The sequence below is a fragment of the Callithrix jacchus genome, chromosome X, assembly GCF_049354715.1.
Source record: "Callithrix jacchus isolate 240 chromosome X, calJac240_pri, whole genome shotgun sequence".
Classification (NCBI taxonomy): Eukaryota; Metazoa; Chordata; class Mammalia; order Primates; family Cebidae; genus Callithrix; species Callithrix jacchus.
Genome location: NC_133524.1, coordinates 56,264,494 through 56,284,334, shown reverse-complemented (window position 1 = coordinate 56,284,334; position 19,841 = coordinate 56,264,494). Strand labels below are relative to the sequence as shown.

The following is a 19,841-nucleotide window of genomic DNA, read 5'->3' as shown; positions in this document are numbered from 1 at the left end:
AAAGTCAGCAACTACAAAGACGACAGGTGTGTAAATCCACAAGGATGGGAAGAAACCAGCGTAAAAAGGCTGAAAACACCCAAAATCAGAATGTCTCTCTTCCTATAGGGGATCTGCAGCCCCTCATCAGCAATGGAACAAGGCCTGATGGAGAATGAGTGTGATGAATTGACAGAATCAGGCTTCAGAAGGTGGATAATAAGAAACTTCTGTGAGCTAAAACAAGATGTTCTAACAGAATGCAAAGAAACTAAGAACATTGAAAAAAGGTTTCATTAAATCCTAATGAGAACAGACAATTTAGAGAGGAATATAAGTGAATTAATAGAGCTGAAAAACACAATATGAGAACTTCACGAAGTATGTACAAGTTTTAACAGTTGAATTGATCAAGCAGAAGAAAGGATATCAGAGGTCAAAGACCAACTTAATGAAATAAAACAAGAAGACAAGGTTAGAGAAAAAAGGGTAAAAAGGAATGAGTAAAATCTCCAAGAAATATGGGACTATGTGAAAAGACCTAATCTACATTTGATAGGTGTACCTGAATGTGATGAAGAGAATGAATCCAAGCTGGAAAATGCTCTTCAGGATATTATCCAGGAAAACTTTCCCAACCTAGTAAGGTAGGACAATACTCAACTCCAGGTAATACAGAGAACACCACAAAGATATTCCTCAAGAAGAGCAACCCCAAGACACATATTTGTTAGATTCACCAGGGTTGAAATGAAGGAGAAAATACTAAGGGCAGCCAGAGAAAAAGGTCGGGTTACCCACAAAGGGAAGCCCATCAGACTCACAGCAGATCTCTCAGCAGAAACCCTACAAGCCAGAAGAAAGTGGGGGCCAATATTCAACATCCTTAAAGAAAAGAACTTTCAACCCAGAATTTCATATCCAGCCAAACTGAGCTTCATAAGTGAAGGAAAAATAAATTTTTTTGTGAACAAGCAAGTACTCAGAGATTTCATCACCACCAGGCCTGCTTTACAAGAGCTTCTGAAAGAAGCATTACACATAGAAAGGAACAACTAGTATCAGCCATTCCAAAAACATACCAAAAGGTAAAGAGCATCACCATAATGAAGAATTTACAACTAATGGGCAAAACAGCCAGCTAGCATTAAATGGCAGTATTAAACTCATATATATCAATATCAATCCCAAATTTATATTGACTAAATGCCCCAATCAAAAGACACAGACAGGCAAATTGGATAAAAAGCCAAAATCCATCGGTATGCTGCAATCAGACCCATCTCACATGCAAGGATACACAAAGACTCAAAACAAAGGGATGGAGAAAGATTTACTAACCAAATGAAGAACAAAATAAGAAAAAAGAAAAAAAAGCAGGAGTTGCAATTCTCATCTCTGATAAAATAGACTTTAAAGCAACAAAGATCAAAAGAGATAAAGGACATTACATAATGGTAAAAGGATCAATGCAACAAGAAGAGCTAATGATCCTAAATATATAACAGATCAACGAGACAGAAAATTAACAAAGATATCCAGGACTTGAACTCAGACCTGGAATAAGTAAACTTAATAAACATTTACAAAACTTTCCACCCCAAATCCACAAAATACACATTTATCTCAGTATCACATCACACCTATTCTAAAAGTGACTATAAAATTGGAAGTAAATCACTCATCAGCAATTGTATAGCATTTCACAGGTTTAAATGAAATATTGGTTGGCTGCTTGTTTGTTATTTTCCTCCCTTATTCCTTCCTGTCTCCATTGTTAACCACATTTATTGGCATAAAAGAGGTTTTTAATACCCATTTTTAGACTGCATTCTAGCCTGGGCAATACAGCAAGATTCCCATTCTTTCTCCCTCTTTTTCTTCCTCTTTCTCTCTTTCATATTTTTCTTTCTTTCTCTCTCTTTTTCTTTCTTCTTTTCTTTCTTTTTCTTCCTTCCTTTCTTTTTTCTCTATCTTAAAAAAAAAGAAAGAGGTGATTCATTCACATTTGGGTCCCACCTCTCAATTTATCAAGGGATGCTGGTGGGACTAAAAATAGAAAAGATAGAGTCCCAACCCCCTTACTCTTCTTTCTCACAAGCAGGCATGAGTGGAAGAGCTTCCTCTCATTCTCTAATTCAAGACATTCCCTCTTGAAAAGGCCTGGCTAAAAAAATTTTTTAAAAAATGAGAAATAGGAATGCTTTTACACTGTTGGTGGGAGTGTAAATTAGTTCAATCATTGTGGAAGACAGTGTGGCAATTCCTCAAGTATCTAGAACCAGAAATAACATTTGACCCAGCAATTCCATTAGTTGGTATATAACCAATGTATTATAAAGCAATCTACTATAAAGACACGTGTTTATTTCAGCACTGTTCACAATAGCAAAGATTTAGAACCAACCCAAATGCCCATCAGTGATACACTGAATAAAGAAAACATGGCACATATACACCATGGAATACCAAGCAGCCATTAAAAAGATGAATTAATGTCCTTTACAGGGACATGGATAAAGCAGTAAACCATCATTCTTCCCAAACTAGCACAGGAACAGAAAACCAAACACCACATGTTCTCATAAGTGGGAGGTGAAAAATGAGAACATGTGGACACAGGGATGGGGACATCACACATCAGGGTCTGCCAGGGCTGGGGGGCTATGGGAGGTATAGCATTAGGAGAAATATCTAACGTAGATGATGGGTTGATAGGTGCAGCAAACCACCATGATACACGTATACCTATGTAACATACCAGCATGTTCTGCACATGTATCCCAGCATTTGAAGTATATAAAGAAAATTAAAAATAAAACACATAAACATATGAAATTCACTTGATCAGTGAGTTTTGTATGTTTATGTGTTTAAACAATATATATATATACACACACACACACACACACATACACACAAGCCCAACACTCAAGCAGCCAGTTGCCACTGAGGGACTAAGATGATTGGCACACTCTTAACATATTACCAGAGGGAAGGCATCGAGAGTGGACAGAAGAAAGAAACAGAAGCTGGGCAAAAGAGGGAGGAAGCTGTGAATCCTCCATGGGGCTAGTGCACACCGCAACTTTTTCCTGGCCGCCAGTAACTCCAGAAGAATGCGAGTTTAACTGGTGAAAAAGCAACCTGTTCTCTCCATAGGCTTCTGAATGCCAGCAGAAAGAGACCCCTCAACCACCATGGACATTCTAGCTGGCAGGGAGAGCTGCTTAAAGAAGTGTTAAAGGTAGCAATCCAGCTGAAGTGAAGCCCAGAGAGGTTGGTGTAGCAGCATCTGCAGTGGCACACAGGCAGAGACAGCCATTCTCCCAGGCTTGACTACCAGATGGGGCTGGTCTGACATGAGAACCCCTTAATTTGCTGGTCTCTCCAGTTGGCCCCAGCCTAGACACACTTGTGCAAAGCAGCCTTGGGTGCCCTAAGGACCCGCATCATAGCTTCTGTGCTAGTGAAATGTTCCTGAATAATGGAGAAGCCCAACAGTGCTGCCCCCATGGCCACGTAAGGAACTGCTTGCTACCTGCCCATACTGCAGCTTCCAGTGGGCCTACAGCAACACCTCACATCACTTTGATAGCAAGTGTGTACATGGGCAGGTTTGCTTTCCTTGACCTGTCAGTGTTCCTCTTTGCATGTATCCTGCCTTTCCACTGCTACAGCAAAAGTACAGACCACCACCCTCTCCTCACAGCCATTGTTGCAGTCAGAGCCTTAGCAAAGATAGAATCAGCAAGCCCCGCCCTTGCAACAATACTGTTACAGGAGAAAGACTAGGCATAAAGAACAAGGAATCCTTCTTCACCTGAGCAACCACACATACCTGTGGCACAAAAAGAATGCACACAGACCTACATCCCCCAGAGCTCCACCCCCATGTTAACACTACCACCATCATGACCCTTGAAAGCAAGGGCTGCTCACCCCAAGCCGAACTGCCTTCACCACTGTGATGAACACCCACATAGAGGCAGTCCCCCAAGCACCTGTTAGCATTCTGCCGCGGCTGACAAGTGTATACCCTGGTAGACTGCTGCTCTTGATGGCACATGCAAAAACAGATTCTGCAGTAGCCACATTACAAAACACTTTGGCTAACACTACCTATCAGAGTCTAGGGATCAGAAGTTGGAGAGCACTTCAGCCGCTCAGTGCAGTGAATTTTAAACATCAGAAAGCCAGAGAACAACATTGGGGCCTGATACAAGGCCCAGAGTGGGAGTAAACAGTACAAGAATTCAACATAGAGTGCTGGCCCCCTAAAATCTTCCAGAAATGAAGCCAGTTGGCTTAACCTGCTTCATACCACAATCAGACCATAAAGGGCGTAAATAAAATACAAGAAAAAAAATCCAAGGGAAGCAACTTTGGCCATAAATTTAAAAAAATTTTTAAAAAGATCATAAGCCCATTAAGGTGAGAAAACCAGCACAAGAACCCTGACAACTCAAAAAGCCAGAGCACCTTGGTCCTCCAAATGACTGCACCACCTCTCCAGCAAAGGTTCTGAATAGGGCTGATGACCGAAAGGACAGAAATAAAATTCACAATACGAATAAAAAGAAAGAACATTGAGATGCTGGAACACATCAAAACCCAATCCATATAAGGTAAGAACCAAAATAAAATAATACAAGAGTTGAAAGACAAAATAGCTGGTATAGAAAGAAATATAACTAAACTAATAGAGCTGAAAAGCACACTACAAAAATTTTATATTGCAATCGCAAGTATTAATAGGAGAATAGACCAAGTGGAGGAAAGAATCTCAGAGCTTGAAGACAGGCTTTCTGAAATAAGATAGCAAGACAAGAAGAGAGAGAAAAAAATAAAAAGAAAATGGACAAAACCTATGACAAATACAGGATTATATAAAGAAACCAAATCTTTTACTCACTGGTGTCCCTGAAAAAGATGGAGAAAGTAAAACAACTTGGAAAACATATTTCAGGTTATCATCCATTAGAACTACTTCAAACTACCTAGAGAAGTCAAAGTGCAAATTCAAAAAATTCAGAGAATCCAAGTAAAATACTTCACAAGAAGATCATCCTCAAGCAACATGATCATCAGATTTTCCAAACACAAAATAAAAGTAAAAATGTTAAAGGCAGCTAGAAAACAAGGTGAGGACACCTACAAAAAGAAGCCAATTAGACTAATAGTGAGCTTCTCAGCAGAAACCCTATTGGAAAGCCAATATTCAACATTCTTAAAGAAAAGAAACTCCAAAACAGAATTTCATATATGGTCAAACTAAGCTTCATAAGCAAAAAGAAAATAAGCTAATTATTCAAACTTCAAATCACCAATGAAAGCAGTTGGAAACCAGTTAGTTTCTTAATCTTAGATTTAGAGATAAATGTAAACTGTATTCTTTTGAAATGTGTGTTTGATTCATGCCATTTGAGAAACTCATGTCTTGTAGTCATTGTTTAATGAGACCAACTTGTAAAGTTTGTAGCCTTAAATAAATCTCCATGCTAAAAAATGTGTTCTAGTGTAAGACAAAAACATGAAGTGACTGCACAGAGGTAGATTCAGCATTAGGATGGAAAGGGAGATGACAGATTTTCCAAGAAGGACCCAAAACACACCAAGATCATCTTATACAGGAATTGTTTGGCAAGCCTCTGACTAAAGGTCTTATGATGAAAAGGACTCAAAGAACCCTCAAAACAAAGCTTTGATAGTACTGGTGAATATAAGAGAATTAAGATTCTGTTAATTAAAATACAAACAGGTTATTTGAGGAGTCAAGTTACAGGACACAAAAATTATTTCTGTAGGATAATTCAAGTTTTATGTTCTTTTTTGTTTATACAAAGATTGTTTTCTTCATCCTTGTGGTGCTTATTCATCTGAGAAGGCTCCATAGTACCAATGCCTCTGTTTCTTGTTTTACTTTTGTAGCATAGGGTTTTTGCTTTCACTTTTGCCTTAAGATTTCCCTAGAGAGTTAATAGGGCTTTTCATTTTGCATAGCTTTTGCAGCATGGATCAAACTTTGGCTTACTGTGCTAATGTGTGAAGACAAAAAATTATCTAAAGCAAGTTAAGTTTAATGAACAAATGTATATTTTATCTGAGTTTGATTAGGGTGCATGTGGTTTTTGTTATTTTGGTGTTTTTGTGTAATTAATATGAAGAAAGTCCAGTTCTCATAAATATTAGTCACTTAAAAAACTGCTACTCATTCTTGAAAAGTTGCAAATAAAACATTTAGAAAAATAACTAAGGTAGGGGCTTGAACCATAAAAAGAATGCTTACCAGCAGATTCATTTATTATTTTAGATTTGAAACTTGGTTGTATCTTTCAGTACGAGCAAGATTGGCTCAGTTCCAGGAGTATTCTGGAAGATACTGTTAATTTTACTTTAAAATGAGACTTGTGTGTTTCTGTATTTTATCATTTTCAATAAAACTTCTTAAGTGTTTTTGGGGAAAAAAAGAGGTAAGACTAGCTTGCAGCTCATGCTCAGACAAACAGAGCAGCATCCGGACACTCAAATTGTGAACTTTTCCTCCAAGAACTACCACAGGAACATACCAAGAAAACTGAGAGAATCCACAGACCCTTTGAAGGAGCTGGATCACTGCAGCAGGCTCCCGGAGATGCCAAAAACTGTTAGTCTGCCTGCTTTCACAATGAGGAGGTTCGTAGTCTGAGGCAGGTTCTCAGACCTGGTCACTGGCTGCGTGTGCCTGTGACTGAAAAGTTTCCCCAACTTCCCTGGCAATGTATGACTCAGCAGAGGCAGCCATAATCCCTCTGAGAATATAATTCCATTGGACTGGGACCACACCATCATCCCCCACAGCAGCCACAGCAAGCCTCACACAAGGAGAGGCTAAGCTCAGACATATCTATCCCTGCCCCTTACTGGTGAATCTTCTCTACCCACCCTGCTAGCTGAAGACAAATGTCAAATCTCTTGGGGCTTTTATGGCCCTGCCCACCAACTGAGAAACCTGAATACTTAAGCAGGTTTCCCTAGGGTACATTTGCATCCTCCAAATAGGACCATGGATGATGAGCTCTTAAAACTGCCAACTCCTGGCTGGAGGCCAACCAACACAAAATTAGCCCACTAGACAAAAACCACAACCAAAGAACCTCACAGAGTCTGCTTCACTCCCCTGCTACCTCCACTAGAGCAGGTGATGGTATCCATAGCTGCAAGACCTGATGACAAATCACATCACAAGACTTTGCTGACACTCCCCAGTACCAGCCTGATGCCTGGTAGCTACACTAGGTGGCAAGACCCAGAAAAGCAAAAACAATCACTACAGTTCGGCTCTCAGGAAGCCCCATTCCTAGGCAAAGGGGGAGAACACCTCATCAAGGGAGGACAACGTGGGACAAAAGAATCTGATCAGCAGTCTTGAATCCCAGATCTTCCCTCTGACATAGTCTACCCACATGACAAGGAACCAGAAAAACAATTCTGGTAAGACGACAAAACAAGGTCCTTTAGTAGCCCCAAAAGAACATACGAACTCACCAGCAATGGATCCAAACCATGATAGAAATCTCTAAATTGACAGCAAAAGAATTCTAAAGGTCAATTTTTAAGCTAATCAAGGGATCACCAGAGAAAAATGAAGGCCAACTTAAATACATCAAAAACATGATACAGGATGAGAAAGAAAAATTATTCAGTGAAATACATAGCATAAATTTTAAAAAGTCACAACTTCTGGAAATCAAAAATACAGTTAGAGAAATGCAAAATATACTGGAAAGGCTCAGCAATAGAATCAAACAAGCAGGAGAAGGAAATTCAGAGCTGAAAGACAAGGCTTTCAAATTAATCCAAATCATCAAAGACAAAGAAAAAATAACTTAAAAATGAACAAAGACTCCAAGAAGTTTGCGACTACATTAAATGTCCAAACCTAAGAATGACTGGTGTTCCTGAGAGAGAAGAGAAATCTAAAAGTTTGGAAAATGTATTTGAGGGAATAATTGAGGTAAATTCCCTGGCCTTGCTAGAGATCTGGACATTCAAATACAAGAAGCTCAAAGAACACCTGGAAAATTTATAAAAAAGATCATCACCTAGGCACATAGTCATCAGATTATCTAAAGCCAAAACAAAGGAAAAAAATCTTAAGAGCTGTGAAGTAAAAGTATCAGGTAACCTATAAAAAAAAGTATCAGATTAACAGCCAATTTCTCAGCAGAGACCCTAGGAGCTAGAAGGGTTTGGGGTCCTATCTTTAGCCTCCTTAAACAAAAAAATTATCAGGAAAGAATTTCATATCTAGTGAAACGAACCTTCATAAATGAAAGATACAGGGTTTTTCTTTTCCAGAAAAACAAATGCTGAGAGAATGACACTATAAATCCAGCACTAAAAGAACTTCTGAAAGTACCCCCAAATAGAACTTCCTTAAAGCACAAATATCATAGGACCTACAAAACAAAAACACAATGAAAAACACACAGAGTATTCAGACAAATAGCACAATGAGTAGAATAGTACCTTACATCTCAATAGTAACACTGAATGTAAATGGTCCAAATGTTCCAAAGTGCTACTACCATATAGGTAGTATCACCCTAATCCTAGTACCAAAACCAGGGAAGGACATAACAAAAAAAGGAAACTGCGGGCCAATATGCTTGACGATCATAGATGCCAAAATCCTCAACAAAATACTAGCAAACAAAATATCAACAATATAACGCACCATAATCAAGTGGGTTTTATACCTGGGATGCAGGGATTTTTTAACACACGTAAGTCAATAACGGTGATACACCACATACACAGAATTTAAAACGAAAATCACACAATCATCTTAAAAGATGCAGAAAAAGCATGTGACAATATCCAGCTTGACTTTATGATGAAAGCTCTCAGCAAAATCTGCATAGAAGGGACATAACTTAAAGCAATAAAAGCAAATTTTGACAAACCCACAGCCAAATTTATACTGAATACGCAAAAGATGAAAGCATTCTCTCTGAGAACTAGAAAGAAACAAGGATATCCACTTTCACCACTTCTATTTAACACAGTACTGGATGTCCTAGCTAGAGCAATCAGAGAAGAAAAAGGAAGGGCAATCAAATGAATAAGAAGGAAGTAAAACTGTCACCGTTTGCTGATGATCTAATCATATACCTAGAAAACCCTAAAGACTCATCGAAAAAGGTCAAAGACTTGATAAATGAATTCAGCAAAGATTCAGGACACAAATTTAATGTATACAAATCAGTACCTCTGCTATACACCAAGTGCGACCTAGCAGAGAATCAAATCAAGAACTCAACCTCTTTTACAATAGCTGCAAAAAAAGTAAAATATGTAGTAATATACCTAACCAAGGACATTAAAGACATCTATAAAACAATAAACAAACAAAAAACATTGCTGAAAGAAATCATAGATAACACAAACAAATGAAAACAAACCTTATTTTCATGGATAGGTAGAATCAATATTGTAAATATGACCATACTGCTAAAAGCAATCTACAAATTTAATGCAATTCCTATAAAAATACCACCATCATTCATTACAGAACTAGAAAAAAACAATCCCATAATTAATATGAAACAAAAAAAAGTTCACATAGGCAAAGCAAGACAAAGCAAAAAGAACAGAACTGGAGGCATCACATTACCCAACTTCAAATTATACTATAAGGCCCTAGTCAGAAAAACAGCATGATACTAATAAAAAATATAGGCACATAAATCAATGGAACAGAATAAAGAAAGCAGAAATAAAGCAAATACTTAGAGCCAACTGATCTTTGATAAGACTAACAAACACATAAAGTGGAGAAAGGATACCCTATTCAACATATGGTGCTGAAATAATTAGCAAGCCATATGTAGACAAATGAAACTGAATCCTCATCTCTCACCTTATACAAAAATCAACTCTTGTACCAAAGACTTAAATCCAAGACCTGAAACAATAAAAATTCTATAAGAAAATGTTGGAAAAACCCTTCTAGACATTGGCATAGGCAAAGACTTCATGACCAAGAATCCAAAAGCAATGCAACAAAAACAAAAATAGATGGGACCTAGTTAAACTAAAAAGCAGCAAAGAAGGATATCTGTCCATACATAACTTGAGGAATGGGGCTGAATCCTGGAAGCCAGGCAGCATCATTCTGCAGGCTCTACTTCCACAGCACCTCACAAATTAAGACCCAGTGGCTTGGAATCCCATCCAGGCAATGGCAACGGGTTGGAGTCAATCTGAGATGGGTCTGAGTTACCAGGATGAGAAGTTGCCACAACCTCTGTGGTTCTATTGACTAAGCTATTGCAACCTACCAGCTGTGGATAATAAAGATGATATAGCAAGGAAGGGTCCCCCACAATGCCGCACAGCTGCCTTGTGACATTGTGGCCAGACCATTTCTTTAAGTGAGAGCACAATCAATTTTTCCTCACTGTGTGCGAACTCCCTGCAGTGGCTTCAGCCAATCCAGCCAGGTATCTATGGGCAAAGTTTTAATCTCTCCATAGGATGAAGCTCCCAGCGAGATGAGAAGCTGCCATCTCTGTGGTTCAGTTGACTCAGTCACTCCAGCCTGCTGGATTTGAAGAATACAGGCAGTGTGGACAAAAAAGAAACCCCATGACATAATACACTTTTTCTCCCAAAAAGCAGCCAGGCTGCTTCTTTGGATGGGTGCCTGAACCCATTCCTCCTTACCGCATCAGAGGTCCTCATGAGGGTCTCCAGCCATCATACACAGCGTGTGCAGGCCAGAGGCAGGTAAGTATCCCCCATGAGATGAAGCTTCCAAAAGAAGGAGCTGACTGCCATCTTTGTTGTTTCACAGTCGTCACTGATGATACCTCCAGGTACACAAGAAAGTGAGGCAACTGGGGTCTAGAGCAAACTCAATGAAAACTGCAGCAGCCATACAGTAGAGTGGCCTGCCTGTTAAAAAAAATACAAATAAACAGAAAACAACATCAACAAATAAGACCCCCACAAAAACCTCACTTAAATGTCAGCAACCTCAAAGATAGAAGGCAGATAAAGCCACAAAGATGAGCAAAAATCAACAGAAAAATGTTGAAAACTCAAAAACCAGAGTGCCTCTTCTCCTCCAAATAAACGCAACACCTCTTGAGCAAGGGCACAAAACTGGGCTGAGACTGAGATGGCTAAATTGACAGAAGTAGGCTGCAGAATGTGGGTAATAATGAACTTCATTGAGCTAAAGGAGCATGGTGTAAACCAATGCAAAGAAGTTGAGAATCATGATAAAACAATGTGAGAGCTGATAGCCAGAATAGCCAGTTTCAAGAGAAACATAACAGGACTGATGGAGATGAAAAACACAACATAAAAACTTTACAATGCAATCACAAGTATCAGTCACAGACTAGAAAAAGCAGAGAAAAGAAACTCAGAGCCTGAAGACTATCTTTCTAAAATAGGACAGGTAGACAAAAACAGAGAACAAAAAAACAAAAAGGAATAAAGAAAACCTTTGAGAAATATGGGTTCATATAAAGACACTGAAACAATCACTGATTGGGATACCTAAAACAGACAAGGTGAAAGGAAACAAGCTGGAAAACATACTTCAGGATATCATCCAGGAGAGCTTCCCCAACCAAACAAGACAGGAAAACATTCACATCCAAGAAATGCAGAGACCCCCAGCAAAATACTCCATGAGATGATCCAACAAGACACATAATTATCAGACTCCAAGGTTGTAATGAAAAAAAAAAAAAAAACTGTTAAGGGCAGCCAGAAAGGCCAGATTGACTACAAAGGGAAGCCTATCAGATTTAACAACAAACCTCCCAGTGGAAACCCTACAGCTGGAAAAGATTGGGGGGCAAATATTCAACATTCTTAAAAAAAAAGAATTTCCGAAACAGAATTTCATGTTTGGCCAAACTAAATTTTATAAGCAAAGAAAAAATAAAACACATTTCACACAAGCAAATGCTGAGGAAATTCATTAACACCAGGCCTGTCTTGCAAGATGTCCTGAAGGAAGCACTAAATATGGGGAAAAAAGGCCATTTACCAGACACTACAAAAAGACACTGAAGTACACAGTTCAGGAACACTATGAGGCAATCACATAAGCAAGTCTGCAAAGTAACCAGCTAGCATCTTGATGACAGAATCAAATTTACACAGGACAATACTAACCTTAAATGTAAACAAGCTAATAGACACAGAATGGCAAGATAAACAGTGAAGACCCATCTAATTGCTGTCCTGAAGAGACCCATCTCAGGCAAAAACACACATAAGCTCAAAATAAAGAAATAGAAGATATTTTTCCAAGCAAACGGAAAACAGAAAACAACAGGGGTTGCAATTCTAGTTTGTGACAAAACAAACTTTAAACCAACGAAGATTTAAAAAGAGAAAGAAGGGCATTACATAATGATAAAGCATTCAATTCAACATGATGAGCTAATTATCCTAAATATATATATACACCCATTCCAGGAGCATCCAGATTCATAAAGCAACTTATTAGAGACCTACAAAGAGTCATAGACACCCACCCAAAAATAGTGTGAGTACTTTAACACCCCACTGACAGAAAATTAGCACATATTCACGACCTGAACTCAGCTCTAAATCAAATGGACCTGATATCTACAGAACTCTCCACTCTAAATCAACAGACTATACATGCCACATGGCACTTACATAAAAATTCATCATAAAATTAGCAAGAAAACACTCCTAAGCAAATGTAAAAGAACTGAAATCATAACAAACAGACTCTCATACCATAACACAAATGAAACCTCAATGTAAAAAAATTCACATAAAACCATACAACTCCATGGAAATTGAACAACCTGCTCCTGAATGACTCCTGGGCAAATAAGGAAATTAAGGCAAAAATCAAAAAGTTCTTTGAAACGAATGAGAACAAAGGGACAAAAAAACAGAATATCTGGGATGCAGCTGAAGAAGTGTTAAGACACATGGACACAGGGAGGGGAACATCACACACTGGGGTCTGTTTGGGGTAGGGGACTAGGGGATGAATACGAGGGGGTGGAGAGAATGGGGAGGAATAACATTAGGAGAATTACCTAATGTAGGTGATAGAGCAATGGAGGCAAACACCATGGCACGTGTATACCTATGTAACAATTCTGCAAGATCTGCACATGCACCCCAGAACTTAAAGTAAAAAAAAAAGAAAGAAAGAAAAGAAAAAAAGAGAAGTGTTAAGAGAAAAATTTATAGCACTAAATGCCCACATCAAAAAGCTAGAAAGATCTCAACTTATCAACCTAACAACTCAACTAAAAGAACCAGAAAACAAAGAGCAAACAAATCCCAAAGCTAATAGAAGACAAGAAATAACCAAGATCAGAGCTCAACTTAAGGAGCTAGAGACATGAAAAACCATTCAAAAAGTCAATGAATCTAGGTGTGGTTTTTGAAAAAAAAAAAAAAAAAAGACTGCTAGCTAGATTAATAAAGAGGAGAAAATAAGCAAATAGATACAATAAAAAATAATAAAAGGGGCTGGGCACAGTGGTTCATGCCTGTAATCGCAGCATTTTGGGTGGGTGGATCACTTGAGGTCAGGAGTTTGAGACTAGCCTGGCCAACACTGTGAAACCCTGTTTCTACTAATAATACAAAAATTAGCTGGGCATGTTGGTACATGTCTGTAATCCCAGCTACTTGGGTGGCTGAGACAGGAGAATCACTTGAACCCAGGAGGTGGAGGTTGCAGTGAGCCAAAATTGTGCCATTGCACTCCAGCCTGGGTGACAAGAGTGAAACTCTGTCTCCAAAAAAGAAAAGAAAAGAAAAAGCTAAAGGAGATATCATCATTGACCCCAGAGAAATACAAACAACCATCAGAGAATAATACAAACACTACTATGGACATAAACTAGAAAATCTAGAAGAAATGGATAAATTCCTGCACACACACACACACACACACTCTCAAGACTGATCCAGGAAGAAGTTGAATGCCTGAGTATACTGATAACAAGTTCTGAAATTAAGGCAGTAATAAATAGCCTACAAACCAAAAAAAAGCACAACACTAGAGAGATTTACAGCTGAGTTCTAACAAAGGTATAAAAGAAACCTGGTATCAGTTCTACTGAAACTATACCAAAAAATTGAAAAGAAGGAACTCCTCCCTAACTAATTCTGTGATGCTAGCATCATCTGGATACCAAAACCCACAGCCAATATCATACTGACTGGGCAAAATCTGGAAGCATTGCCCTTGAAAACGGACGTGAGAGAAGGATGCCCTCTCTGACCATTCCTTTCAACATAGTATTGGAAGTTCTGGCCAGGGCAATCAGGCAACAGAAAGAAATAAAGGGTATACAAATTGGAAGAGAGGAATTGAAGTATCTTTGCTTGCAGATGACATAATCCTGTATCTTGAAAATCCCACTGTTTCAGCCCCAAAGCTTCTTAAGCTGATAAGTAGCTTCAGTAATGTCTCAGGCTACAAAAGCAATGTGCAAAAATCACTAGCATTCCTGTACACCAACAACAGACAAGAAGATAGCCAGATCATGAAAGAACTCTCATTCTCATTTGCAATAAAAATAATAAAATAACTAGGAATACAGCTAACAAGAAAAGTGAAGGACCTCTCCAAGGAGAACTAAAAACCATTGTTCAAAGAAATCAGAGAGGACACAAATAAAGAAATATGCCATGCTCATGGATAGGAAAAATCAATATAATGAAAATGGCCCTACTGCCCAAAGTAATTCATAGATTCAATGTTATTCCCATTAAACTACCATTGACATTCTCCACAGAATTAGAAAACACTATTCTGAAATTTACATGAAACCAAAAAAAGAGCCCAAATAGACAAGACAATCCTAAGCAAAAACAACAAAACTAAAGGCATCATGCTACCTAACTTCAAACTATACTACCAGGATATAGTAATCAGAACAGCACAGTACTTGTACAAGAACAGACACATAGAACAATGGAATAGAATAGATAACTCAGAAATAAGATGACACACCAAACCCATCTGACAAAAACAAGCAATTGGAAAAGGATTCCCTATTTAATAATTGGTGCTGCAAGTACTGGCTACCTGTAGGCAGAAAATTAAAACTGCACCTCTTCCTTACACCATATAAAAAAATGAATTCCAGAGGGATTAAAGACTTAAATGTAAAACCCAAAACCATAAAAACTCTAGAAGAAAGTCTAGGCAGAGCCATTCAGAACACAGGCATGGGCAAAGCTTTCATGACAACACCAGAGCAATTGCAACAGAAGCAAAAATCGACAAATTGTATCTAACTAAATTAAAGAGCTTCTACACAGCAAAAGTAACTATCATCAGAGTGAACAGAGAACCTACAGAATGGTAGAAACTTTTTGCAATCTATCTCTCTGACAAAGGTCTAACACCCAGAGTCTATAAGGAAATTAAACAAATTTACAAGAAAAGCAAAACAACCCCATTAAAAAGTGGGCAAAAAATCTGAACAGACACTTCTTAAAAGAAAACATACATGGGGCCATCAAACATAGGGGAAAAAATGCTCAGTATCACTGATCATTAGAGAAATGCAAATCAAAACCACAACGAGATACCATCTCATGATAGTCAGAATGTCTAAATAAACTAAATAGGTCAGAGAACAACATATTCTACTAAGGTTGTGGAGAAAAAGAAACACTTTTCCACTGTTGGTGGAAATGTAAACTAGTTCAGTCACTGTGGAAGACAGTGTGGCAGTTCCTCAAAGACCTAGAGGCAGAAATACAATTTCTCCCAGCAATCCCATTACTGGGTATATATGCAAAGGAATACAAATCATTCTATTACAGATACATGAATGCATATGTTCATTGTAACACTATTAATAATAGCCAAGACAGCATCAACCCAAATTCCCATCAATGATAGATGGTATAAAGAATATGTGTTATGTATACACGGTAGAATACTATGCAGCCATAAAAGGTAATGAGATAATGACTTTTGCAGGGACATGTATGGAGTTGGAAGTCATTATCCTCAGCAAACTAACTCAGGAACAGAAAACCAAACACTGAATGTTCTCACTCATAAATGTGGTCTGAATGATGAGAACACAGAGACACACACACTGGGGCCTATCAGAGGGTGGTGTGGGGGGAATCAAGAATAGCTAATGGGAATAGTGGAGGGAAGATGGCGCTGTAGGACCAACTCAGGATTGCAGCTCCCAGTCAATCTGCAGAGGGTGAGTGGTCACAGCATTTCCATATGGATCTTTATTGTCCACAGACTAGGAGATTCCCAGGTGTAAGAGCCCCATGGGCCGGGCTGGCACAGCTGTTTGGGCTGAGGCTGCAGCGCAGCAACACTCCGTACAAAATACACTGGTTTGGTTGCCCTGTTAAACCGGCAATTGGAGATTTTAGAAGGCAGATTAGCACATTCATCTGATTAAACAGGACTTAAACAGAAAGCCAGCCCAAGAGATTCCCGGGCAGCAACATGGTTTGAGCCGGCGCAGTGGGTCGCTGCACAGGAAATCACACAGATCGTGGTGCCCTTGCAGCAGGCGACTGGAACACCTGGGAGAGAGTCAACCGGTCAAGTTGAAAAAAAAAAAGGCTCTGAGGCAGGGAGCCAGGTGATCAGGCTCGGCGGGTCCCACCCCCACAAAAACAAACAAAACAGCAATTGGAAACCTCGGGGTTGAGAGTTTCATGGCAAGCACAGGGAAACCCAGGACAGTGCAGGAGGGGGAGGGGTGTCCCCCATTACCGAGGCCCTTGACCCCTATGGAGCTACACTGCCATTGCTGATGCAGCCTGCTGTTGCTGATGCAGCCTGCTGTTGCCGAGGCAACCCACCGTTGCCAGGGCAACCTGCCATAACAGAGAGAGTCCTCCACTACACAGGCAGGCCTAACCACACCCATATAAACAGGACTACAGGGAATTACACACGGCAGCAGGGCGAAGCCCACAGCAACAGGGTGGAGCCCATGACAGCAGGGCGGAGCCCACGGCAGCAGGGTAGAACCCACTCACCTTCTGAAGCCTAATTCTGTCAATTCATCCATTTCAGCCTCTACCCAGTACTGTGCCCATGATGGAGAGGTGTTGTGATCGTTTGGAGGAAAAAAATCACTCTGGCTTTTTTATATTTTCAGTGTTTTTTCATTGATTCTTTCTTATCTTCATGAGTTTATCTAGCTTTGATCTTTGAGGCTGTTGACCTTTGGATGGGGTTTTTGTGGGGACTATTTTTTGTGGATGCTGTTATTGCTGCTTTCTGTTTGTTTTTTAACAATCAAACCCCTCTTTCAAGGCTGGCTGCAGTTTGCTGGGGGTCCACTCCAGAACTTACTCACATGGGTTCCTCCTGCACCTGGAGGTGTCACCAGTGAGGGCTGCAGAATAGAAAAGATGGCTGCCTGCTCCTTCCTCTGGGAGCTCTGTCTCAGACTGGCACTGACATGATATCAGCAGAAACACTCCTGTATGAGGTGCCTAGAGACCCCTGTTGGGAAGGCTCACCCAGTCAGGAGGCATGGGATCAGGGACCACCTTAAAGAAGCCCTCTAGTTAAAGAAGGCCCTTGGTGCTGGGTGTAATCCCACTTCTCGGTACTGCCTAGATTCTTCAGACCCAGCAAGGGGAAAGACTCAGTTCATTAATCTGTGATGACCGTGGCTGCCACTCCTTCTAGGAACCCTGTCCCAGGGAGATCAGACTTCTGTCTGCAAAACCCTGGCTGGAGTTGCGGAACTTTTTTCAGGTAAGCCAAGCCAAGTGAGTTGGGATGGATCAGAGTCTGGCCTAAAGAGGCAGTCTGGCCATGATCTGCCACAGCCACTGTGCTGTGGTATGGGGAATTCCTCTTGGTTCCAAACCACCCAGTCTTCCTGTGCCAGCAGGAAAAAATGGCAGACTGGAGCTTCAATGATGGTGCTGCCCTTCCCCCCAGAAGCTCTGTCATTTCAGGCAGCTGGCAACTGCAGTGATGGCAGTCACCCCTCCCCTGGGAACTCAGTCGTTTTAGGCAGTCTCCAGCCAAGTGACTACTGAGAATCTGTAGAGCTCTGTGCTTGGGATCCAAGGTGCTGGTGGCATGGGCTCACGAAGATATCTTCTGATCTGTGGGTTGCACAGATCTGGAAAAAGTGTGGTTTCCCATGTAGGGTTGCTTACTGCCTCCCTTGGCTGGGGGTTGGAGCTCCCCTTGCCCCATGTGGCTCCTGGGTGGGCCATCAGTACACTCTGCTTTTCCTCACTCTCCATGGGTCATGCCAACTGCCTACTCAGTCCCAGCAAGCGAACCTGAATACTTCAGTTGCTGGTGCAGAATTCACTGAGTGTTTTCATTCTTCTCAAGGGGAGCCTCCAACCACAGCTGTTTCTAGTGGGCCATCTTGGCCAACTCCCCCGATTTTTACTTTGACTAATTGAAATTTAGCATCTCTTTTCATTATGCATGTAGGCAAAATACTGCAATTGTATTAGTATATATATCTATGTGTGTGTGTATATATATGTATATATATAACTTTGCACTAATAAAAATTCCAGTTATTTGCATATTAGTTACTAGAGCAATCTCAAAATAGTGCTTATGCTCATTAGCAATTTTAAATTATAGTAACCACTAGACTCACTGAAATATCTTGCTATTGAATGAACTTAATTTTTAAAAATCACTTTTTTTCCTCCGACTTTTATTTTAAGTTCAGCATTACATGTGCAGGTTTGTTACACAGGTAAACATTTGCCATGATGGCTTGCTGCACAGATCATCCCATCACCTAGGTATTAAGCCCAGCATCCATTAGCTAAGAATCACATTACTCTATCACAAACTTTAAAATGATTTAGTAAATATATTTCCAAAAAGTTGGTTCCCTTTTTAGTCTAATACATTGTACTTTATGTATTTAAAAACATTTTTTTCAAAGATGGTTTACTAGAGGCACCCAACACCTAACTCATCCACAGAGAAGTACAAAAACAGCAAGTAGATAATCACATATCAAATGCAGTTTAAGAGAGTATCCTGGAATTTATCAGAGCAGTGACAGGAAACCTCTAAGTCATGGAAGGAGAGGGAAGCAAAGTAGTGCAGAGCAAAAAAGAACTCTCCAATGTGGAAGAAAAGCAAGAGATCCCCAGTGGTTCAGATTCCCACCACAGACCCCTGTAATCTTAGCCACAGAGAGGGCCTCGGGCCTGTAAGGGTATAGGGAATTACCTAAAGTCCACACCTTCGCATTATTCCAGAGGAATGTGTGCTGGGTCTCACATAAAATCTGGGACCCAAGTAGCTGCTTCACAACACCATTTTGAGGGCACAACTCCCACCAGACTACACCCTGCTCTGGGGCCCAAGTGATGCTGCATCTCCATATCCTAAAAGCCCTGCAGATATCCCCTCATGTCCACTCAGAGGGCTGCAACATTATGACACTGGCTGGACCCAGAAATGCAGCCAGATACTAAGAATTCTAGTAGTGTACTGGGGAGGCTGCCTCTGGAACATAGAGAGCTAAAGTATGCATTACCCAGATCCTAAGAGCCACCTGCCTAGGGCTGCTACCACTGATGGCAACCCCATTGACCACTAGCAGCAAGAAAGCCCTTTGTCTACATGTACATTCAGGAATTCTGGGACCAGCTTGCCTGGGCACAGTACAGGGGGCTGAGAATAGGCCCACCCTGCCCACTGACACTGACACCCAAGCACACTATCTGCTATCTGAGGGCCTGGGAACCAACCAGTCTGCCTGTTGCCACTGGTACACATGTGCACAATAAGAAAGCCTAACAAGAGGCCCAGCCTACATGCCACAATCAACAGACTGAAGAGACAACCT

At 40.2% G+C, this 19,841-nt stretch overlaps 1 protein-coding gene across 1 annotated transcript in view; it reads right to left on the bottom strand.

Moving 5' to 3' along the window:
- KLF8 (KLF transcription factor 8) overlaps positions 1-10,917 on the bottom strand; it is a 255,999-nt gene extending 245,082 nt beyond the window's left edge. The window contains exon 1 of the mRNA XM_078363553.1: positions 10,690-10,917. The gene's annotated coding sequence lies outside the window, so the exon portion shown is untranslated. The remainder of the gene's footprint in view (positions 1-10,689) is intronic.
- Between the last annotated feature and the right edge of the window lie 8,924 nt (positions 10,918-19,841).